The sequence below is a fragment of the Typopeltis vanoorti genome, chromosome 7 (assembly GCF_054136105.1).
Source record: "Typopeltis vanoorti isolate ZY-2024b chromosome 7, IOZ_Tvanoo_1.0, whole genome shotgun sequence".
Taxonomy (NCBI): Eukaryota; Metazoa; Arthropoda; class Arachnida; order Uropygi; family Thelyphonidae; genus Typopeltis; species Typopeltis vanoorti.
The window spans coordinates 50,156,342-50,182,358 of NC_143555.1; the positions used below are offsets into that span (position 1 = coordinate 50,156,342).

The 26,017-nt window shown below is 34.0% G+C and overlaps 1 long non-coding RNA gene across 1 annotated transcript in view; it reads right to left on the reverse strand.

Moving 5' to 3' along the window:
• Positions 1-1,310: 1,310 nt before the first annotated feature.
• The window catches only part of LOC150104665 (uncharacterized), a 30,476-nt gene continuing 5,769 nt past the window's right edge, over positions 1,311-26,017 (reverse strand). The window contains exons 2-3 of the long non-coding RNA XR_016548590.1: positions 3,094-3,160; positions 1,311-1,527 (exon numbers count right to left, since the gene is read on the reverse strand). This is a non-coding gene — a long non-coding RNA (uncharacterized LOC150104665). The remainder of the gene's footprint in view (positions 1,528-3,093; positions 3,161-26,017) is intronic.

The following is a 26,017-nucleotide window of genomic DNA, read 5'->3' on the forward strand; positions in this document are numbered from 1 at the left end:
CTGTACACCTCTCGGATGTTTCAAATTCCTTCTTATTGAAAGGGAGTTTTTGGGAAGAAAATTTTTTCCAACTATATCAAAAAAATGGATCCCCTTCAGCTGAAGTTATTACAAAGATTACTGGCATTCTGACCAGAATTTAAACTCAACTCTTTACGACCAAATGCGGCGATTTTTTAAAAATAAATATTGACAGGGAGTACCGGGAATTGTAACTGATTTTGTTAATGGCGCTATTTAACAAACTGGTGACGCATGCCATAAAATACCTTCTGCTTAAAAATTACAGATACGACTAAAGGCATGTCTGACCTCAAGTTCCCACCAAGATTATGACAGTTTCCTTTAGACTTCATTAATACTGATTCCTGGCTCACACGTTCAGACTCGTGTCTATAAAAAAAAAAAAAAAAAAAAAAAATTCAATTCTTCATTCTTTATATTTAATAGATTTTTTTCCGCGTTACTAAAATCCAGACTTCTTCGTTAGATTATTGTTATCATTAATAGAAAGACGTGACATGTGGTTAACAGGAATTATTAGAAAACATGATCTTTGTCCGTTGTTACTCGATGAATTATTAGACTCTAAAAATAAAAAAAAACCTCTCTTTTTATGATTAGCTGAAAGAGAACTGAAGTGTATTGATTATTAAAACCAAGAGTGCGTGTACTGTATCTTGAAGGAATTAGCAGAGGAATCAAAAACAGCACAGTCCTTTTTGCAGTTATCTAAATTACACAAGAGGCGTGGAATTTTCCTCGTTACGACATGTATATGACATTAACTTTATCATATAAGAGAGAGAGAGAGAGAGAGAGAGAGAGAGAGAGAGAGAGAGAGAGAGAGAGTCATTATCCAGTTGCACATCTACCAAACTATAGATAAGCCTAATGGCATTTTAATGAGCCTATTCCTTCCTGATCAGGGACAAAGAGTCCTACACAAGTTACAAGTTCTCGATATGATTCTTGACACCATTGGCGCTAAAGAGAAAAGTGGGAGGTTAATGACAACCACAGACCTTAATAACCCGTCGCGCAATTTTCTATGCTCGAATTAAGAGTAAAATGACGTTTATGTATTTTTTTACTTCACTGATTTTTTTCCATTTTTTTTAATCTTACATTTATGTAATTTCAATAATCATAGATGAAAATTAAAGGTATTGCGGTTAATGAATACTCTTCTAAGAAAAGTATATTTGAAGATGCTGTACATATAATACAAGTGAAAACCGCATTTTTATCTTTTGCCTAAGACAAGAAGATAGAAAGGATTGTACATGATAAAGAAGATATAAATAACATTCTTGCTTTAGCAACTTTTTATTTATTTATTTTACGAAATGTTTACGATTTAGTACTTCGTGATTGATGAACATTTTTGATGTCAAAGAGCAAGTATATTCCGAAATGAGCACGGAGAGCAGATGGACCTCAAAATTTGGACCATGTAACAAACAATATCGTACACGTAATTTGTTCCCCTTGCAATCTTTTTTATGTTTCACGTCTTCGTATTTCCTAAAAGAAAAAAAAAACAGGTTAAAAGAAATAAACAAACTTCATAGGATTGGTTGTACTTTATACGTTTTAAATTTAAGTTTTTCTTCAGTTTTAAACTTTGTGAACTCTAAAAGCTAATCAGAGATTGTATCTTTGTGATATTTCAAGAATATTAATAAATATTAATTATTATGCTTAGAAATATTCTTAGAAATAAATATTTTTCATTAAACGCAATTCTAGTATAATTGTACAAAGATGAATATCATTAGTCACGTGGAAACGTGTTATACGAGGCCACGTATTTTTGTTCGTAAACTGTATTCTTTTGGTCGATCACGTATTTCGCGTCAGGAAAAACCCGAGTTCGAAGGCAAATCCTATTATTTCTGTATGCATTTATATTTTATAAATCTAAATAAAATTACCCACACTAATAAACAACAAAAAGTTGCATAGCTTCCACGGCCGCTTCAGGAAGGACCTCCAATATATTTATGGGAATAGGAAATGAAATTCCCAGACTTTTCGAACTGAGAACAGAAACAAGTGTTGGGGCTACAAAAGACAAAACTTTAATACTTTCTGAATGTTTTTTAAGGAACAGCAATCACTAATGAAAATTAGTATGGTAAATCTTACTTGAGAGAAACTATTTTTGATGCAAGCTTTGCCAAAAAATAAATAAATAAATAAAGGAAAATCAAACTTCTTGAGAATTGATGAAAACATAACGAAGCAGTGTAGCTTCAGTTATCTCATCCTGAACTGAAATCTTTTTTTTTTTTTTAAACCAAAGACAAGACGCTTTTTCTCATGCGCCTTTTATATTTACAGATATAAATATTATATTTTGTAATCATGTAGAATATCTAATTATAAGTATGCGCTTCAGTCCGCGATATTAGCCTAGTGGCTATGAGCATCGCAACCATATGAATGGGAACGAGGAAAGGAATGTCCTCAGCTCGATTCCCATCGTCGACGTGAGGAGCTTAAGGATCTTTCTCAGACATAGCCAAGTTAGCCGGTCTTGGGCATAGATAGCAGGGTTTTTTCCTCCACAGTTTATCTGAAGTTTTTCCTCTTGCAAGCAGGCTAACCGACCCCGTGAACACAAGCAGCTACAGCCATAGAAAGCACATAAAGTTCCTTCTCCAGGGGGGGAAAAAAAAAACTTCATTTTTTTAACTCTTCAATTCTGCAAAATTGATTGTAACACACACATACGCAAAAGTAAATAAATGGTCGTAAAAAGCATAAATGAAGTGCTTCATAGTTGGTTCGGATCCTCTAAGGAAGGGCAAGAATTTTTCTTCAAGAAAAGTTGCGTTTTCCTTCCTGCACTAACTAGGCTGGACTTCACCCACTTGAAAAGTTGAAATGGGCACCCCCCAAACAAATGGCAATTTACTTATTTATTTTTATTTTTGTCATAATCATGTGGAAAGAATTTACAAAATTTTTTTGCAAATTTGTAACTTTTTCTAACTGTAAATTTGCAGTAATTATATTGATTTACCTAATTATTATTACTTAATTCGTTTACAAAAATTTAAAGAAAGAATGAAACTTCATACTAACACTTCGAAACCGTGCCCACCTTGTAATGGCGTCTGCCTGCAATGCAAGTCCGCTTCCGCCGGCATGTCTGCAAAACAAATAAACCAAAATACATGCAATTAACAGACATGATATATTGGTCTTGCAGCCTTAAGTTACTTTGGTTGGAATCAGTGGAAATTTTAAGTTGGGGTGCTGCATATACAAAAAAAAAAAAAAAAAAAAAAAAACCAATAATAAAAGTTTCGTATCAATTAGCAATGACAAGCGCAAACGAATATCGGCGTTTGATCGCAGTGCATTTGTTTCGTGTAACGATAATTGAAAAAATATAATTCTTTTCATATTTTCAACAGTGACGCTCGTCATAATTCAGCCTTGTATCTATAATAAATAAATAATTATATGTTATTTTAACAGAATAAAATAAGATTTACAAAAAATAGTTCACCACGTACACGCGCCAATAATAAATGTTTCATATCTCACAGAAATAACGCGCGTAAGCATACTAAAGATACACTTTTTTGAACAGTGTGGGAATGACGTAACGTGCAATGCAAGCGCAAACGAATATCGGCGTTAGATCGCAGTGCATTTGTTTCGTAATCTAAAGCGTTAATCGAACAATTCCAATTATTAATTGTTCAGTCGCTGTCGAAACATAAGCTGTAACCTTTAACATGTTGTATTGCATTTATATAATGTTGTAAGCATTGTTATTATTTTTATAAATACAAACAAAATTTAAATTTTTCATTTTTTCCTTGGGGGTGCTGCAGTGTTGCAGTGCTTATGTACCCGCCGCCACTGGTTGAATTCCAAACAACCCAGCCCGACCCACGGTTTTGTAATCGCATTCTTGTCTAAATGACATTATTCATTAACACCATAATTATACGTACAACAGTTTCTAGCTTATCTTGTAACGTAATTTTACCCTCACACATGATTTTTCCATTATAATGCCACAATTGAAATGACTCAAAGTAGTTACGAAATTCAGACGAAACGGAAGTTCAAAGGTTATGCAAACGAAACAAATAAGATCCCGTTGAAGTGTGTTGGTATATGGGTCGCTGCGCAAATGAATGCTGCTATTAACTCGGTAGTAACAAGTACAAAATCACATGAGATTTACTTTACAGAATTCATCGTATATGATCGAGAAGGTACACACTGGAAGACAAAGCAATTCGCAGATAGTGCACTCTGGAGGAATGCAGAAAGGTTGCAAGTGATCAAAGGTATAGAGCATAATGGTCACGACCCAAAATGAGCTCTGCCAAAGTTCCTTGCTATTGTTTTATCCTGAACGTAATTGCATTTCGATTCAAACAAATAGCGACAAACTGATGAGCATGTGCAGCATTTATCTTCTGGTGTTTGTTACTATGACAACTGTTGTAAGCTTTGGACTGTAAATGAAAGTTAACTGAACAGCAGTTCAGATATTTATATAATATATAAATTTAAAATGGTGTCGTGCCGGCAACTGGTTTTTGGCTACTTCTTTATTCCTGAAGATGCAACTAGATTTCAATGGCAGCGAAACATGTCAGCATTTTTATTATTAAAGTGAAATGTTGAAAATTATTTGTTTAAATAGTTTGTATTTGTAGTTGTAGTATCTGCAGTCGTTTAAAATGATACGTATTAATCACTTTAAACAATTACTTCAACAATGATTATTGTAAACAATGATATGAAGTCTACCACTACTTTTTACAGGACCAAGCGCTTCAACAATAGATACGGAGAAACTATGAGAGAGCATATGATATCTGCTGTGATCAACAACTTTCCGTACAACTTAAAACACCTAACCAATTATCGAACACTTAAACAAGAACTATGGAAGTGGTGCCAGCACAATTAGCACAACACCTTCATACAATAATTAAATAATAATTCCACTGTCTTCACAAAAGCTTCATCTAGCTTCGAAGACGGAGGGATTATAACGCCACATTAATAACCCTCTTACTACAATTAACATCCACATCACATTTACTTAATTGATATCATCTACAGATCATCATCCATGTACTTGATTGGTAAGGATATTAATTATTCTTATGAGAATGAGTCTCATCCCTGGTTACGTATACTTCACATATGATAATATAGTTTTTGTCTTACTTCACAACTTTAAGTACTCTTTAAGAATATTGTATAAATATATAGAGTCTGAACGAACACATTATTATTATTATTATTATTATTATTATTATTATTATTATTATTATTATTATTATTATTATTATCGATTTTTTTAAAAAAAATGAAATGTGAAAAAGTGTGAATGAATCCATTCGGCATTCTTCTTCTTCTTCTGCAGCTTTTCCCACTTAAGTAGGGTCTCTGTTTGTAGTGAGTTTCCTCCCCAACCTCCTGTCTTGGGCTGTAGCCACATCCAAGTTCTTCATCCTCAAGTCCTCCTCCACCATCTCCCTCCATCTCTTCTTTGGCCGCCCGCGCTTCCTCCTCCTCCCCTGCACATCCATCTGCATGACCTTTCTTCTCACATACTCTTCCTCCCTCCTCATCACATGACCAAACCATCTCAACCTTGCCTCCTGTATCTTTGCTTCTAAGTACGTAACTTTCATCTTTCCCCCTTACATAGTCATTTCTCAGACGATCCTTTCTGGTCACACCGCACATCCACCTAAGCATTCTCATCTTCACTACCTCCATCCTGGTGGTGTTATTTTTCCTCAGGGCCACAGTTTCCATAGCATACGTCATAGCTAGTCTCACTACTGTTGCATTTTAGATTGATCGGCACCCTCTTATCGCATAGCACTCCAGCCATCTTTCTCCAGTTCCTCCATCCTGCATCCCACTTCCTTCTCAGCCTCACCATCCTCTTTCATTGTGAACCTAAGTATCTAAAGTCACTGACCTTCCTGATGACATTTCCTTCCAGCTCCAGATCTGTCTCCTGGCAGCCATCCACTTTGTAACATATACTCTGTCTTACTTCTGCTCAGTCTCATACCTCTCTCTTCCAGTACTTTCCTCCAACTTTCCAGTTTGGCTGCCACTTCTTTTGATTCTGCACACAGCACGATGTCATCCGCATACAAGATAGTCCAAGGCGTGTCTTCTCGCATCTCCTTCATCACCACCTCCATCACAATATTAAACAGGAACGGACTTAATGCTGACCCTTGACGCAAATCAACTGTCACTGGAAAACTTTCTGTCTCTCTCAGGCAGGTCCGAACTCTTGTCTTTACATTTCTGTACATCTCCTGCATTCGGCATTCCATGTTGCTAATAATGGAATAATTCCATGTTGCTAATAATCTTTTCTAATAAGAAAAGAAATGGTAAATATAATTTCTGAAATAAAATGAATTACCAAATATGTAACTGCATGCACATTCGTGCTCATGCATATATAAATACTATGAATAAATATTAAGTTGTTAAAAAATAACCAAAATTCTTGGGTTATTTGTTCATAATTAAAATCACAATTAAAATCATAATTAAAATCGAAGTCTGCTTTTCAGCATCATTCACAAATGATACGGAGATTATTAATTACATACAATTACTTACTTACTTATTAAGTAAGTAAGTAAGTAATTTTTTAAAGTTTTTTTTATCAACTTATAAATTCTTAGCATTTTTTATACCAGTGTATGTAGTAAGACTGTAAAACTTTTGTCACTGTTTTTTACGATCGTCCGCCATTTTAACCCCCTCCTCCAAAAAAGATATGTCTGTTTGTGTATTTAAATGTTTATGTGTCTTCTTCTCACAAAATCTGAATAAATTCAACTGTATTTTTTTTTAAATAACCTGAGGGCTTTGTAAATATGAGTACTTTCATAATACACTTGATTCTGATGATTTTGTATTAGCTATTATGACGTCACACATAATATCAGTATTCTTCCATGGTTCCCATAGTTACGTCTTCCGTCCTGGTTTCGAGATTAAAAAATATGTTCGCCTTAAATAAAGGGACACACGGCGCTACTAAAAATGACACCTTTTATAAATAAAAGTAAGCCATTACTGCAGCGTCTGAGTGTTTGGATCTAAACGACGAAGGATGGGTAGTGTAGACTGTAACGTGATCTTCCACCTCTTCCCCCCCCAGATGCAGACACTGATTTCATAGATTCACTGTTTAAACTTACTTTCACATGGCGTAGGATCATGCGATCACACTAACCAGAAAATGCTTTCATTTTAGCTCCAGATACATAAATATCCATTCGCGAAGAATATCGCATCTAAAAGCAATGCGCCATGTAACATATTTTCAGCCACAAAAAATGCGAGTTTTTTTATTTTTTTATTACATGTTGCGGGTTAGAAGCAGACGATTTTGAAAGAAATTCACATAAATTCCGCATTTAAAGTCGAACTGTGTACAATTCGTGTATTTTATATTAAACAATTTACTTTGATCAATATGTGCCTTTTTATTTTTCTCTTCACATAAATGATAACGATAGACTTTTATAGTTCGTTCTTCAGAAATGCTTCCTTAAAATGCTTTCTGTTTCTCTGGAAGCCATCTACCTTATGGATCTGTTCGGCGAATCGGCAAGAGAGAGCGGGATGGACATAAGGAGATGACTTTACGATCCGTACTTTTCTCGTTTTATGAGTTTCTGGTGACGTTTATGAAGTTAGGCCATTGTCACTTTCCTGATACGTTTCATGTTTTTTTCTTTCTTTTTCTTTTTTCGCTTGCCATAAATGGTCACTTTACTCATAATGCAATTGAAAAAAGCAGACGATGATTTGGAATTGTTACTTACTGTAACATAATTCAGAGAGTTAGTTTTTTAGTGCCTATTGTTGTATTATTGTTGCTTCAAATATAATTAAAACAATCATTTTGTTACAGCCTTTCAATAATTTATAGTAAAATCATGTATTTTTACAGTAAATATATTTATAACTGATTATGTGAGACTGATAATAAATTCATAAAAGCACCGTATTTGGGCTGACTTGCAAGCTCTATCGGAGCCATTGCAAGTAACCTATTTGTTCTTGATGGAAGGGAGTATTCTGGTGTTTTAAAAAGTTAATTTAAAAAGGTGTAAATCAATTTTAAAAAATGAATTTTAAAGAGGTACTGATTTAACTAAGCATTAGTTTAAAAATGAAATTTAAAAGATTTACAAAAAAGAAATTTAAAAACGAAGACTTACAAATAAATAAAATGAGACATCGATGGCTAAATTTTAATTAAAAAAAAACGTCGATTTCTTTTTTTTTTTTTACTTTTTTTAAATTCGTAATTAAGATATAATTCAGTGAAAAGACTATAATTTCCCAACCTTTTTTTCGTCCAAACTAATTTTTGGAAATCGGTAAAGCAGTGTGCTATTATTCTATTAGTCAATTGATAGCCGAGTTCATGACTAGTGATGATTTTAAAGAGTTTCGGGGAGAGTGCCACGGGCAGTCGAGCCATATACCTAAACTCTAACTGGTATTATTATACTAGTTTCAAGGTTAAAACTCGAGTTTCTAGGTGAAAAAAAAACCTAAATGTCAGAGTTGACAGACTCTCAAAAAAAAAAGTTCCTCTAGTTAACAATAAGAATCGAACTTATAAGTCTCTCTCTTCTTCTGTTGGTTTTAGAATTATAGATAAAATTATAGAATTAGAAACATGTTACAATGACATCTACGATTGATTTTGTCACCACAAAATATGTAATAAAATAATGAAATTATTTATACTATTATAGATGTAAAATGTTCTCCAAGTTTTGAGTATTTGTGAATGTTTACTTTTTTGTAATTGTTTTTTTACGTGATTTTGTTATCTCCTTTCCCCATGTTGAAAGAATTAGATACCGTCAATTAATCAATCATCTTGTTATTTTAATGCGACAGTTCTTAACGCAGCATTATTTTAGCTTGACTACATTCGGCATTAACTTCGGCTATTAAAAGTAGAACTAGAGGAATTTTAATCACAAAAGACGTAATTCAGTAAAAGATTACTAACCAAGTCCGTTAGTCCATTATTGGTAAATAGCAACTTGACGCATTGTGACGTAATTTACAATTCTCAAAAATACCATAAGTGGCGCTGTAAATGCATGAATATTTTAATTATTTTTTCTAGAATCGTCAGACAAGATTAAAACGTATTAAGGAGCCAATTTTTTTTTTTTATCATATTTAGGTATCAGGCTTTAAAACTGGCTTGAATAATATCTTGACAAAGAACCACGATCTAGTAAGATTTTTTATGTACATTTTTTCTGAGTTTCATTTATTCATTTACTTATTTAATCCAAGAGACTTCTGATTTTCCTTCTTCAAACAGATATTTGATGAGCATGTTTATGAGCATTTATGTAATTAATGGCACCGTTTGTAACGTGAAATGAAGATAAGAATTTTAAAAAAAAAAACGCAGATTGCAAAATCATTAGTATATAAACTATCATAGGAGACTTGATGTAGTCCAACAGGAATATCATATTCTGTAATTTTATCACCTTAAATTAGCTTTCAGTTCCCATGCAAATAATTAACAACAGAGCAGTGCAACGTGATCCCAACAGTCGCAATCAAATTACAAAATGGCAAATCTGTAGAGAACTTAACTTTTATGTATTCCAAATTCCCTTCTCAGTGTACTCGTGAAACATATTTATTTATATTTATTTGATTTCAGGAGCCGTAAATCGTACAATACTTACACACTTACGTTCAAAGTATAATTTAGAAATTTCTTATTAATCGAATTAGATTGTTTTTCGGGAAATCTAAAAAATAATAATCATGAAAATTCATCTTCCATAACTTCATCTCATTATATACCGTATACTTTGTGTAATTCAAGCACGCGGTGCTTGTAAATAAACACTACAGTTACCGTGTGTTGCGTCTCTAAATTTACTAATGATGTTTCCCATCAGTGGTATGCAGCTCCAGTTCATTTCAATTTCATTACGCATCCAAATGAGGTTTGTGCAGATTATTAATCAATGGCGTCTGCGTACACTTATTTAATTGTTTACGTAGAAGAGGTGCATCTTACAAGATTGTTGTTTATTGTTATTACTTAACAGATCAAGATATCTTCAGTATTCTCGGGAACACTTAAATTGAAGATATTCTAATGTTCTTCTGTTAATGTGGATCCCTGGACAAAATATAATAAGAAACATGACGAAAGCGTAATTTATCTTTAATATTAAAGGAGTAGCTATCAGGAATTGCATGATCATCAGGAAGGCAAACAAACTAATTATGAAGTATCTGAACAAGAAGTCACCCAGTGGAAGAAATAATAACCGAGTCTATCTATTTACATAAATAAATAATTTAAAAAAATAATTACATAATTAAAAATTGGATTTTTTTTATTGCATTTTGATTGTTTCCGCATATTCCGTAACCGGAAGTGCATCATTGCTGGGGACTAACGGTATTTAAAATAAAATAAGTTTTGTGGTCAGTCATCGATATACTTATCCTTTCTCCTTATTCCTTATTCTCTTCTTCCATTCAACGTGAATTGACTCTTCTTGCCACTGTGCCAGCCAAGGTTCTCACATCTGTGGCCGGACAGTACTTACTTATACATTTAATGCATGAATTATTCTCATGTATTGATAAATATAAAGCTGAAAAAAATGACTGATTAATTGACTGTGTGTGTGTGAATGGGAAAATAATTATCGTGTATAATGTTTTTATGTTAATTATTTTTTACGTGACTAAAGGTTGAAACCTATAGTGTATTAGTACAGTGTGTGGGTTAAAGATGTTTTTCTATTTTTGTAATTTTAACAGTTGTAATAATTATTTTTGCTTAATTAGAAAAACCAAACATGGAAGGCCACTTCACGCCTCCAGTAAGCAAGACGATAGTCTTACATAGGGCGATGAAATTCATCGTCCTTCTAAAATTCCAATTCCAATTGTTAAACGTTAATAGAATTCAGAAATTGGCACGGACGAAGTGCTTGTAGAACTCAGTAGTAACGACAGAATTATGTGCATTGCGGTTGCTATTAGCCGTGTGGATTTTTTTTTTTAAATCTTGTTTTAATTCATAACCAAAATGGAGTTTCTTATTCTGAAAATGATCTGTCAAAAAAGAAAAAGGAAAAATAAAAGAAAAAAAAAAGAGGGAAAGAGAGAAAAGGAGAAAAAAAAAGGGGGGGGGGGAGGAAGAACTTCGCGGAACATCTGAAAATTTTCGTGTTCCCTATGCCTTTCGGGAATTCTTGATAAAATACCGCAATATGTTTCAGAAAAAAAAAACCGATTTGGTCTCCCCGTCAGGTTCAAAGTTTACTTAATTCTTAACTCACCCACTGTTAAATGTACAATCGGTTTAAAACCTTTTTTTTTGTTTAAAATGGCATTTAAAAAAATCAGTAAAAAATAAATGCCCACAGACTTGGCATGAAGTCTACGATTATAATTTCTGCCTATAACTATGACGTTATCTTGAGTTAACTAGTCATCAGTAAAACCTCAATACTTTTCGGATTCTGAAATATCGCACTACGTGCTTGTTTTATGCATAAATAAGAACACATATTTCTTTCTATATTGTTAATAATGAAAACTGTCATCAAAATTGCGTGCGAATATAGATAATTATGAATTAAATTATTCATTGTTTTTAACAGTCGGTATTCTAATTGTTGAGCATGCAACAGTAAATATTAAACAATAAAACAAATTCAACTCATTAAAAGAAATTTTACAGATACAATCTGAAATTATTCTAAATCACATTATTGTGATCGTCGAAGCCATTAAAAATTTAAAACGAAAAAAAAAATGACATTACATAGAGAAAAATAGAAACCTTATCAAAGAAAGCTAATTTCTGTTATAAGTGATAATCACTAACTGCGTAATATAATCGCTGGGTGATTTTTATTTTCTGTTTTTCAAAAGTGCATCCAGTAATGTCTCATATTATAATTAACTTTTGTATACGGAAATTTTTATATTAATTGAAAAATGTCATCATTTGTTTATGTAAATTAAATGCTTTTGGAAATACCCTGGAAGCTGTAGTTTGTTAAGTTTTGTAATTATTATAATTAATTAAAAAAACATATTTAGCACTTATCTCACTGTGAACAATAATTTAACTCTTTATTAAAACGTTTACGTTTTTTCAATCTCCATTCTGCTTCTTAGCCGTGTTATAATGAGCTCATTCTAGCACATTTGCAATTAATTTTCTTCGGTATAATGTAATTGTTTTAAATTGTGAGTGATTAAATGCCTATTAATGTAGCTTGTTAGAAGTATTTATTTTCTTTCTGTTTTAAGACAGTGATTTTCAAATCTTTTCAAGTTTCATCTTTCTCTTATTATAATTTCATTCGTAATACTACAGGATGAAAGTGTAGAACAACTTTCGAATTAATAAGTCATAATTGTAAGAGATATGATGACAGATATTTCCGTGGAAGAAAATAAACTTGATATAGATCGTTATTTCATTCTGTCGCCTGTCTCAATAAAATGGAAACACAATACGAGCAAATGGAATTATTTCTCGTTTGGATAATGCTGCTGCAGAAATAACAAAAGATAAAATGAAAAATGTCTTGAAATGAAATATTTTTCCTAAAATAAATATTATGCCAAAGGCAAAATGAAAACAAGGTTCCTTCGCTCTCTCTCTCTCGCGCACGCGCACGCGCACACACACACACACACACACACACACACACACACACACACACACACACACACACACACACACACACACACACACACACACACACACACACACACACACACACACACACTTCTGTAATAAGATTTTTACCCTTGCAGGTAAGATACCTTATTACAGAAGAAAAACCTCTGCTATGATATAAACAAGCCAGATTGTCAACTTCATTAGAGATGTGCTTCTTGAAACACAGACCCTCCTCTCTCTCTCTCTCTCTCTCTCTCTCTCTCTCTCTCTCTCTCTTTCTCCCTCTCTATCTCTCTCTATTGCTATAACTAGGTTCCTTTGAGAGCCTCTGTAGCTCAGTCGGTATAGACAAAGCCCTTTGGTCGGAAAGACCTGGGTTTGATTCCTGTCAGTGACGTGAGAAACCTTTATGTGGTCTCTTTCGACTAAAATGTGAGTTAGCCGGTCTCATACGGAGGTAGGGTTTTTTTCAACCGCGAAACTCGGGTCTTTCGTCCCACAGAACAGGCAAACCGGCCTCGTGAACACACATGGATTACACTCATGAATAAGTCCCAGCCATATGCCGGTTCCCAAGCCCGGATAAAATTGGGGTGGGGGACTGGTGAACTACCCTCTAAAAAATCTCACCAGGAACACTGAAAGGGAAAACCAGTAGGTTCCTTTGTATCAAAAGTAAATACATAAAATGGATATGAACTAGCTACTTTCAAGCAAAATTAAGCCCGCAGATCCTAAGTAATTTGGCCTTTCCAACTTTGCCCTCGCAATGTTGGAAATACCCGGTTCGAATGTCAGCTAGGATACGAAGGCTTTGTAAGAACTTTCCGACTGAATGAAAACTCGTCGCATTCAGTGGTGACAGGATTTTTCCTGTCAGAAACCCTAGTGGTGAAAACGGAGAAAAGTTTGAAACAGGGCTGAACAGCTATGAAAAACTAACAGGTTTGGTATAATTGGTTTGCAAGTTGACTAGAAAGGCAGTTTAGTGTAATCCATCGCATCAAGCTAGTTACACGTTGTTGATTAGCCTATCCAATGTTCACTTTTACGTTAGAGTGTCTAATTAACAACGTGTAACTAGCTTGATGCGACGGATTACACTAAACTGCCTTTCTAGTCAACTTGCAAACCAATTATACCAAGCCTGTTAGTTTGGAAACACCTCTGACATACAATGTGTACGCCAGAGGTGCTTCTAAACCAGGGGTGTTTCCAGAGGAAGTTACACTTGCACAAGACAGCTCAGCCCCATTATCAAATAGTCAAGTGATATTGCTTTCTTCATATCACATCGACTTTCTTGGTTTAGACCAGGCAGTTTCGATTTTTTTTTTATCTCGCTCAACCTCTCTCTCTCTCTCTCTCTCTCTCTGAATCTTCTCAATGATGAAAAGATTACTTTAACACTTTCTAGGATTGCGACTAATCTGCAACAATTCAACTATCTTTTCTATAATACGCTATCGGTTTTTTTTCTTCTTCTTTATCTTCGGTCTTAGACCTGTTGCGGCATGTTTCTTGCAATGCGTCTTTCCACTGCTTTCATGGTTTCCAGTTGGTCTTCTCGTTATTGGTTTGCATATTCTATCATTTCTTTTTTATTCTGCAGATATGCTTTTCGTCCCCCCCCCTCCCGAATCCTCTACATCCATTTACTGGTTATAAAGCACATTTATTGATATATTTTTCTTCATCTTATCGAATTTTGTTTTTCTGTAAGCATTTTTATTTTCGTAGTAGCGTTTAATTTAACTGCTTGATCTCAACTATCTCAGCTTTTCTTTCTGGTTTTTCCTTCTCGTTCATATCTTATACGCCGTTCTTCCCAGATGAATTCAAATGTCTTCTCATCTTACACTTTCCTACTGATTGGTATTTTTTTTTTTTTTAATGCAAACGCATCAGCGCTACAGTAACAAACTAAACTATCTGAATACAGTTATTCACAGAACAACTTCCTTTGCCATTTTCTTAGCAGTACGTTATGATAATAATTGAAAAAAAAAAAGAACTCGGTGATATATATTCATAGTGTCACATGAATTTAAGATTAACGTAGTTCTTTCGGAATTCTGGCTATATTTTTTAGCTTACCGTTAACTTTATCATTTTTGACTGTGATAGTGCATATTTCATTTCTCCCCTTTCACATTCTACTCATATGCAAAAAAAAAAAAAAAAAAAAACATTTTCATACATTTTCTTTTACTGTGCGTCTTTCATACGGTATCTAATCATTCGTAACCAAAATAGTGACTGACTTCAAAATTGATCTTCTATTATATATATATATATATATATATATATTTTTTTTTTTTTTTTTTTTCCCCAAGTAAGTTTATATCTTGACAGACAAGTAAGTCAAGTTTATATATATATATACAGGGTGTTCGGGATAAATTTGACAGTTTCGTAAGGAAAAAGAAAATCTTCTTTGTATCTATTAAATTTAATGAATTGACAAAAAAACATTACAGGCAGAGTTAATTACAATACTATCAACAAGATTTACTCAAAATAACCACCATTAGCATCGATCACAGCTTCAATTCTGCTTCGGAACCTCGAACAAGCTGATGCTACAGTCTCCCTGGGAAGGGCCGCAAAAACTGTTTTAATTTTATCCATTAACTGGGCTTTTGTATTACTGGAAGTGCGATTGGTGTCTTTTTCAACTGCGCCCCATACAAAATAATCCATGGGGTTAAGGTCTGGGGAGTTTGGAGGCCAAACATTTGGACTGGTGAAGTCGTAGAAATTTTCAGACAACCATTTTTGACTTTTCCCAGAGGTGTGGCAAGGGGCCGAATCCTGCTGCCATACATACGGCCTACCATTGGCTACCCTTGTTATCCAGGGCTTGACTACAGTTAGCAACTCCACGAACAAAGCCCGAATTCCAATGCCAGGGTTCTTCAACACCTGTTCCTGCAGATTTGCGAGGAATTCTGCTGTACGAACGCAATCAGATCGTCTGCTAGGGATCTTTCTTCTTGCTACATCCTCGTAGTCACCATTGCAAGTCTCTAGTTCATGCCTGATTGTTTTTACTGTATTCAGGGAGCATTGGGCAGCAGTCGTAATATCCTTATTTTGATGGCGGGCACGAATCATCATGATACAAGTTATTCTCTTCCATGATTCAGGTGGGTTCCAGCTATCCATCCTTTCTGACATCCTGTATATGAATGAAGAAGGGTCCAAACTTTTAAATGAAGAGAAGTGTGTGTTAATACATGTAACTTACGGAAAAATATAATTAATTATAAATATGTCAAATTTATCCCGAACACCCTGTATATATGTGTGTGTGTGTGTGTGTTAAAGATACCAAACTATTTTGTTATCATGTTCTTTTCTCCGCCAACTCTAATCTTGAAGAGCGTCAACACCAAATCGATTGGGATCACACGACCGATTTATATATATGCAATGATGAGTTTGAAAGACGCATTGTAGAATCTAAAGAAATTGTCCTGGATCCTTCACACATGAATAGCAATCTAAGTTACAGTTTTCCTGATTCCCATTGCGCAATAATCCAATACTGGCGCTCTAAAATCTACTATCACTCAACATCAACTCACGGTAATAATGCGACGCGGTCTCTAATTCAAATATGACTGTTGCTATTCTTCTAACTCTTTTGTGTTAAACTGAAAAACCCATTTTTTACCGTATTAGTTTTTGTAAGTTTTTTATTCACCTGAAGAAGTCGGAACTCCGATGAAACTAGTTGTGATTCATTAAAGTTTTTTATTATATTCCTCGGGTTCTAGTCAATGTATTTATTAATTCTAAATGTATACATCCCGAGTCAACGCTAGTAACAACATATATATATATATATAAGCACAAGTGCCTTGCCTCTGCTATAGGAGTATCCGATACAGTGTATTACGCGTTTCGCACTCTGAGTCCTTACATCCATTTCATCTGCAACGGGTCCAGTTACTGATGGTCGAAGATTATCCTCGACACGTGGAATTCGCGCAGCGGTTTCTGCAGAAAAGTGCCGTAGACCCGGATTTTCCAACTTTTGTTTTGTTCACTGATGAAGCTTCATTTACCCGCGAAGGGGGTCTTCAATCACCACAGTGATCATGTGTGGGCCCATGAAACACGCTGTGCGATCACATGCTGCACAATAACGCTTTGCCATTAATGTATGGGCAGGTATCGTCGCTGACTGTTTAGTTGGCCCATACCTGTTACCACCCCGACTGGACTCCCAGAAGTATCGGATCTTTCTGGAAGAAGTTCTGCCGGATTTACTGAACAATGTTCCAATGACTGTGCGTCGGCAGATGTGGTTCCAACACGACGGGGCTCCAGCCCATTTTGACATTTCTGTGCGTCAGTATTTGGACAGGTCCTTTGGGGGATCGATGTTTTAGGCGTGGTGAACCCGTCGCATTTCTCGAGCATTGATTTTTTTCTGTGGGGGACCCTTAAAGCCATGATGTACTTAACTCCTGTTGCTTCTGACATGGACCTCGTGGCAAGAATCTCCATCGCAGCTGCTAATATCCGGGAAACTCCAGGTATTTTCGAAAATGTACGGCAATCAATGCGTCGTCGTCGGTGTCAGGCATGCATCAATGCTAATGGTCGTAACTTTGTGCACCTGATGTGAAACCATATTATGTATCCAACTACTATTGAACTGTTCAGTTACGCCTAATAAAGTTTTTTACACTAGTTACTGCCTTGTGTTATTTCTGTATCTTTGTGTCCCTTTAGTACCTTCCGGTGGCGTTTCCTTTCATGCTTTTCTATGTGAATATTGTTGATTTTGATGTTCTCTACCTCCCCTCAAAGTTCGTACGTGGAATTTTGAACCACCCTGTATATATATATAATCAGTATAGACGATACCCTTTGGTCAGAAAGACCTGGGTTCGATTCCCGTCGGTGACGTGAGTTACCTTTATCTGGTCTCTTTCGACTAAAAGGTGAGTTAGCCGGTCTCATACGGAGGTAGGGGTTTTTTTAACTCCGAAACTCGGGTCTTTCATCCAACAGAACGGGCAAATCGGCCCCGTGAACACACATGGATTAAAGTCATGAATACGTCCCAGTCATATGCCGGTCCCGAACCCGGATAAAATTGGGAGGTTGGGGGAAGCAATGATGAACTGCTCTGTAAAAAAAAAATCTCACCAGGAATATTTTGCGGGCAATGTCTACAAAGTCACCTACGATCGGAAACGACTGAAATGAAAAAAATCAGAATTTTTTATACAGAATTTTCAGAAAATAATTGTTCACCTAATCAACAGGTATTGTGAGCATGCGCACATTTCTCACCTGTCGCCATCTTGATATCTATCAATGGATGTCACAATGCTAATACTTGAACAAAAAAAAGTCCATCATTATATGACACACAGAATTTGAGTTAGAGGTTAGTGTACAACGTGAAGGCACGTGAATCTCTCAGGTTAAGAGATCCTATCCTATCCTTCGCATCCATCTAGGACGGGTTGAGTCCCCTCCTAATGGGTTACTGGCGTATTAATGCAGCTGGTTCGCCACTCCTCTGCTGCATCCCGTAAGGGCGATATTCATGACTGTAATCCGTGTGTGTTCACGGGGTCGGTTTGACTGCTTGCGCATGAAAAATTCCCAGATAAACTGGGGGAAAAAACTCTGCTGTGAACGCCAAAACCGACTAATTTGGTTATGGCTGAGGAAGATCTTTCAGCTGCCCACGTCACCGACGGGAATCGAACCTAGCACACTCCTTTCCTCTGCATATTGGTGCGAAGCGCATAGCCACTAGGCTAACCGCGCGGACATTAATTGATCAGGTTGTAAATATTTGAAGCAGCGGTATAAACAAGTACAAGCGGAAACGGATACCAGTGAAATGCTTATAACAATAACTAAAACGAGATGTTTCTTTGATATAATAAACTTTTGTGTTGCAGAGTAGCGAGAGGACTATCTGTAACACATTTCGAAAGAATCTTTAGTCAAAGTTCTGCAACGACAACGACAACAAAAAAAAAAAAAAAATAGAAAAGCATGCAGCTTTTCTAAATTTTCTTTTCTATAGCTTTTCTTCTTTCTCTAGAGGGTATTCGAACACATTAATTCTTAAAATTATCAATTCCTTAAGTTATCCAACTTATAATTTCAATCTTAGCGAGTAGCTACGTATAGAAAGCTACAAATTTAACAAATCCTCCTTCTCCTCTCCCATCCTTTCCCCCAAACCCCCTCTTAGCTTTGCATTTCGTACATACAGGCACACTTCACGTTAACAAATTTCCTGTAACCACTTTTTTTTTTTCAATATGGTCTTTTGGGAATTTTTACAATACATTTTTCAAAGACAAAAACATAGCCAATATTTTGGATTTTAAAAATAACATTATTACCAACCGTTATATATGCGCATACCTTAAACCTATATTTAAATCCCACACTATTTGTTTACTATCATTTCGGCATCTAGTTGATCTAAAATTCTATATTGTCAGCCTTGACAGTAACATATTACTCTTCCTTGCATAAGTAATTCTACAAGCCGATTGGGTGAAGATATACGCTTCCTTTAACACCTAGCAAAGCTAGGTCATAAATATTAACTTGAGTTGCAAACTACAGTTATTTACTGCTTTGCTAGCAGATGACATGAGCTTAGTCTGAACATAAAGAATGGAATATTTCAGTGCAGCCATTATTAAGTTGAACAATATTATATCAATAGCCAATGCTATATATTAGCAATGGGTAAAGTAGAAGTCAGATAATATTGTAATACATTGGAAAAAAAAAATATATATATATACGAGTATCATAGAAAGGAGAATGACACAACAAAATTGTGTAATGGAAAATACAAAAATTATTGTCAAAATAAAGCAACATGGAAACACCGAAATGGTCCCTGGAGTGCTATTTTGGGAAATGTTTGTCTGCATTTGAAAGCACCGTAAACAGAAGAGTTGTTGTTTCAAAGTCGATTGAACTGTCAGTTTTATTAACGGTGTTGTAATATTCGTGGCCAATGGAATGAACAAAGTAACGCGAGGAGGTAGGATTTAAGTTGGAAAAGTGCAGGTTTGATAGTAGCATGTAAGCAGATCTGATCTCGATTTGATGCATGCAGTTGTCATGTGTAATACACTTACTCGAATGTTTAGAGAAAGAAACCTCCAGAGATTTACAAGTTAGAAAAGGTACGCAGATGGATTTTACAAAAGCACTGCGAATGCAACTGAACCAAAATATATAAGAACGTGTTTAAATTGAGAAGACAAGTAATTGATTTTATTTAGAACGAAATGTGGATAGAATTTATTAATGAGAAATGTTTAAAATAGAAGACCTGGACATTGCAATAGGAGATGGATCAAAACTTTTTCTCAATATTATATTCAAGAATTAAATTTTATGAACAATATTATATTTAAAAATACCTTACGTTTCTTCTTCAAAAATTTATTTAAATTGTAACATAAAGTAATAATAATAATAAAGTAATAATTCTTCTTCTCAAATTCAAAACTGGAGTATTACATATTTTGAATTCAGTTTCTTTTACTAGATCTACAATAACCTAACATTTATCCCACCCGCAATACATCAAAAACCATTCCACGAGAAGTCCCAAACTACCAATATTTATAATACACCTATCACACTGCTCTTTAAACTGATTCACCCACATCAGCCAACCCACTCTACTTATTCACTACCCTCATAAAAAATCTAAATCTTACTTCCCTATTAACTATACTTTCACTCAACTTCTAATGATGATCTCTTGTTTTCCCCTTCCTGCCATATATCGAAAAATTTCCCTACATCCATTCTGCAACACCCTTTTAGCAGCTTATATGTTTCCATCATATCTCCGCTCTTCCGTGTATCTACCAGTTTTTGTAACACACAAATCTTCATTCTATCCTCATATGAAATTTTCTGCAACCATCTTCAGCCACGGCCTCTGAATCCTTTAGCTAATTTGTCAGAGAACTAAGTCACATGTTCATGACACAATATTCGATGAGCACTGCGGTGGTTAGTGATTAATGGGACACAGACCACTGCCTTCCTTGCGGTAGAGTCTACTTGAATTGGACCTTCTTAACGCAGTATAGTTGAAAAGTTTTCATGTGGCCACAGCAACCTCAAGAGACAGTTGGTGAGAGGACATCGAAGGACATCGTCTTGCTGTTAGAGCCAGATAGCAGTCTGTTCTGGTTGACGTAGCTTTAGGTCGACGTTGACAATTTCTTCCCTTAATGGTTCCTGTCACCTGAAACTGCGTGTTTAGTGCCTAGCGACGATAGTTCTTAGCACATGAAGCAATAGGTAACATTCGCCTGCGACTTCCTGCTTCAGGTTGTCCACTGGCTCGCCATTTCAAAGACTCATTTAAACGATGATGATTTGCCATATTGAAAGCACTGGAGTTGTGACTGACCCTCCGAGCAAGGCAAAAAATGGGAAAGAAGTGATGCGGTCGCAAATGTTTTTATAGGCATAAGTAGTTTACATAATGTGCGAATATTATGTCAAATATTCGCTTTCGGAGACACTGTTAAGAATAAAATATTAATGAAAAACATTTTGTTGAGCAGTACACTGCTCGACAAAATAAACCTTGCATAAAGGCATTGATGATGGTGATGATAATAATAAATTAAATAGTTTAAAAAGTTTTATCTTATATGGTAATTTGTAGTTTCATTTTGAAGATTAAATTCTTTCTTAAAAAACTTAGTTAACAGCAATTATTTACTTTTTGGTTTATAAAAATCTCCAGGGTTTTCATCTGTTTAAAAGAACATGCGATAAATTGTGTTTATTTATTTATAAATTCTTTTGTTTTCATTCTAATCCGCAACGAGGCGTGCTTGTTTTAATATAATCATGCGCTTTAGCGAGACTTGTGAGAATATGTCCTAGTTGAGTTGATGTTATGTGTTGATATCTTTACCAGTAGTGCAAGCAGTGTCGTCTGCTATTCAGTTTACTCTCATATGTTTGTGTGTTCGTTCCAAGTGAGAATAAATTATTATTAAAAATATTTATTTATAAAATTTATTTATTTTATATTAAATTCAGGGTATAATATAAATTATAAAGACACTTTTGTTTTGTACTGTAAATATGTAATAATGCTTCATAACATGTTACTGTGTTTTTTGTAATCGAGAGAAAGGCGCTACGTAAAGTAGTGCTTTCGGATACCAGAAACTTTCAGCTTTAGTCATAACTTTTCAGTTAAATTAAATCAAAAAGCGATTTGACCAACAGCCATAACTTACTCTTCACGCAATTTGATTAGGATGCAACTAATAAAAATATAATTAAAAAGAGTGAAACCTATCCCTTGAAAAGAGCAGACATTAAATCAAGCCTTTCGCTTGAAAAGAGTAGATACTAGTGCTAAAGTTAAACACACGTATTGCCTGTTATACACAAGAATAATGGGAAATTTTAACTAACAGTTTTTGAAGCCAAAGTTTTGATATTTCTCTACAAATTTTACAATTCCTTGTAGGCTATTTTTGTCAGAAGAGGGAAATGGTTATTTTACCCATGGTGAAAGTTCCGGGAATATATATCTTTATGTTAGTTCTTTACTGCGTAGAATTGTGCGCCATTGTAATGTTAAAACTGTTATTTTATATCCTCATTCAAGCAGCATTGATATTCTTGGCAATACTTCGCGAGCTTTTAGTTGGTCGACGAATCTTTTGTTATGGCAGTCTGATACCCAGTCTCGTTTTTTTTTTTTTTTTTTTAAAATCTTATCGAAGGCTTCTTTTGGTTCCAGCATTGCACGATTATTTTTAGAGAATATTAACAATTTATTTCTCAATAGCCACGTGTGTTTTACGTGTAGTCATTCAACAAATATACTAATGATTCTTTAAGGAATATTTCGTTGTTCGAAAACATCAATCCTACCATTATATTTTTCTAGTGAGGAAGACAATATTTTTGCTTTAAAACCTTGTTTTAATTTCTTTATAGTAAGGTAAAGCGAGTTGTAATAGAGCGAGCTGTTTTATTTTTATTTCGATGAGTTAATATAGCTATATTAGTGTTTTGAATATTTTTTTTCAAGTTGAATTTCATAAGCGCTTTATCCACATGCATATTGTTTTGTGCAGGCGTATTGCATAGTTTGTTGCTATGTGCAGTTATAAAGTGGTGGAGATGGAGAGTTGTAAAGTAGTATCAGAGTTTTGTAACAAATATTATTGAATGTTAAATTTACATAGCATTCTAATATTATATTGATAGTTATTTATAAACGGTGGGCGTTGGTGCTTGAACAAAAAAAAAACAAAAACAAAACACGCAAATACCATCGTTGCTGTCCCATAGCATGAATTCTTCCTCAAATACAAAAAATAGGACCGAAAGGCAAAAACAAAAACTGATAGCGCAGTGTATAGTTTCAACGCACGTAAATTAGTTGAGAAACTTAAAAAAACCTTTCCCTTTAAAATTTAGTAGTAAAATTTTGGAATTCACCATTAATCGTTCAAAATTATTTTTGACCCGCCGTACGCCATCATTTTAACTGCTGAATTAGAATTCTCCTTTATTCTGATACTTAACTGTTAATATTCGCAAGTTATGTAAAGCGCTTTCTACACCGTTTGTGATCATTTTGTTCATACTGTATCAATCCGCGCCTTCGTTTTTCGTCTGACGCTTGATAGGAAAAGTTATGAAAGAGAATTTGCTTGTTTATTCGGAAAATCAAAACTAATGATTAGTTGTATTTTTTTAAGTGTCCGTATATTGAGGTCAACTGACAGCATAGTAGGTGAGAAAATATTTTCTGAATTCCTGCCAACTTATCAACTATTAAACTAATATATTGATATACAGTTATTTTATTATACCACTATATTAAATTATCATATATTTATTGTTATTAATATTAATTTATTATGTATTATGTATTTATTAATATTCATTAATTTATTTATAATTTATTTATTAATATTAATTAATTTATTATTTAAAATCATGTATAAATAATTGTTATTATTTTTCCTTTTATATTTATTATTTTTTATTATATTTTATTATTTTATAATATAATATAATATAATATAATATAATATAATATAATATAATATAATATATTATATTATATTATATTACTACTATTATATATTAATATAATAATATACAGTTATTTTAATACTGCATTTTAATGTATTCAACTTTGTGCCAAAGAATATTTGTTCAGTATGGCATTTTTTAATATTAAATGACTGAATTTTTAATTTAAAGGCGATGTTTATGTTATGTTCAAACTGAATAATATTTACGATATAATTGTAGGAACCTTTAACACGGAAATGAACTAATATTCATATTAGTTATATGCCTTCCAAGTTTACTTTTATTCAGTTAGAATTTATTTACATTATTCATTACACAAGCGCTGTTAACTCTGAGGCAGATCCCCAGAAATTTTAAAACTGCGGAAGTGCGCCTTACTGAAATATAACTTTGCTACATTTTTATTAAATGAAGCAAAAATTTCTGTCCAGTGTAGCTATTTTAAGTCGCATTTGTTTATTTGTTTTAGCTTGACTGAAAACTTTGTTCTTTGTTTGTTGATTTTATGGCACCTTCCAGCTATTTCCTGTTACTTTAGCTGCACTTTCTTAATATGATTTTGAGCTGCTATGTAGGTTCATTAATATCGTTAGATAGGGAAATATTTTTTAAGAAGTGCATGTAGCGGTGGAGAAGGGTAATAGGAGAACTCGGCAATTACTAATATAGGAAAAATGCAAGAAAGCAGCTGCTGCAAATTATGTTGTCTCTCTCCAGTGGTGGATTATTATTATTGTTGTTGTATATTTTATTTTAATACCTTGGATCAGTAGTTATAGCGGTATACATTTGACTTATTGCTAACAAAAGGGTTATAGCGATATACATTTGACTTATTGCTAACAAAAGGGTTATAGCGATTTGTCCAGTTTACTATTAAGATTGTTAAATACTCAAGGTTGTTAAATAATATCTAGTAACTTTTCTGCATTACTCTGATTATAATTTTTTTTAAAAAATTTCCTTTTAAAACATATTTTAAAATATTCATATTAGTTATCGTAATATTGTATTAAACCGTCGCAAGATCTGATGCATCCCTTTACGGGAACGCACTCTGACCCGAAACACTCCTAACTGCATTAACCCATCAATATCTTGGTCTTACTTTATTTTTATTTGAATCACTTTTTAAAAGTTTTCATTCTGTGAATTTCATGACTAACATATTGTGCTTAAAATTATAGAAAACAAATTACAATACCGGCAATTATTATGTTAATGGTATCGAAAAACGCTTTGCTCCACACATATTCATAAATGGTTTCGTTGCTAGTTAGTAGCATTTTGTCCGTCTGTTTGTCTGCTTTTAATAATACCTCTCAGGCTTAACGAGAGGTTTTATAATAACCAGTTTAAATGATGCATTGCTAGCGAATTGTGAAGAAATCTGAAAAAGAGTGGTAAACTTAAAAATTATAATAAGGTTATGTACTATTCAGGAGGTTGGGTATTGTGGATCTCCATATATTTCTGCCTTGGTCTGCTGTCGCTTAGTTTAAGCCCAGCAGCTCTTTATGTTTCTGAACATGTTTGTCACTGTTTTCCTTTCCTTTTTTTGCCTTCAGTTCCTCCCTCTAATAATCTTCGTGGATACTAGCCATGCCTCACAATATGAGTGTTCTTTATTAGTTCCATTCTTGTACCTACCATCCCCGAAACTTCTTCGTTCCTCTTCTTCTTCTGGATCCATGAGGTTTTCAACGTTCTTCTGCAGGTTAACAATTCGAAAGCACATCAGTCCTTCTGATGTGCTTCTGTCTTCTTTGTTTACTGTCCATGGTTCTGCTCCATAGAAAAGCACACCAAATAAAGAATTTGATCATTCTTAATATAGTTTTTTGTGTTTCTTTCTTTCTTCTGATTTTAGTGAATTTTTTATTATGTTAAAAGGGGATTTTGCTCCTTCTATTCTCTTAATTTCCTTTTTTTTTTTTTTTTTTTGAATTTTCCATTCTCAGTAATTAAATGTCCGATATAAGTATAACATTTGACTTGTTCTATATTTTGTATTCCTACTTCAATTTTTAGCTTAAGAATATATCTTTCTCTGCTTACTACTGTAATAATTTTAGTTCTGAAATTTAATGTAAAGCCATTTTTTTATTTCGTATTTATTTGCTCTCTTAACTTTTGCAAGTCTTT